At 64.8% G+C, this 247-nt stretch overlaps 1 protein-coding gene across 14 annotated transcripts in view; it reads left to right on the forward strand.

Moving 5' to 3' along the window:
* The window catches only part of DNTT (DNA nucleotidylexotransferase), a 464,208-nt gene that overhangs the window by 151,597 nt on the left and 312,364 nt on the right, over positions 1–247 (forward strand). The window lies entirely within an intron of this gene.

Below are 247 nucleotides of genomic sequence, written 5' to 3' on the forward strand. Positions count from 1 at the left end.
ACAGCCCTGGCCCCAGCCCACAGTGGCAGCCTGCCCTGCCCCATGCAGATCCAGGAGGACATGCCTCCCTGTGCCCTCCCAGGGTGTGCATAACAGTGGGAGCTGCCCTCCTCATGCCCTCCAGATAAGCTGTGACTCCATCCTGTGCCCCTCCCCACTTTGGCTGGGAAGCACCTGCCCCAGCCCCAGCCCCATTCCCTCCCTCACCACAGGGGCCTTGATCTGTCCCCACCATACCTCTTCCCTC

Source organism: Gavialis gangeticus, unplaced genomic scaffold, assembly GCF_001723915.1.
Source record: "Gavialis gangeticus isolate Ggan-Ray unplaced genomic scaffold, GavGan_comp1, whole genome shotgun sequence".
Lineage (NCBI taxonomy): Eukaryota > Metazoa > Chordata > Crocodylia > Gavialidae > Gavialis > Gavialis gangeticus.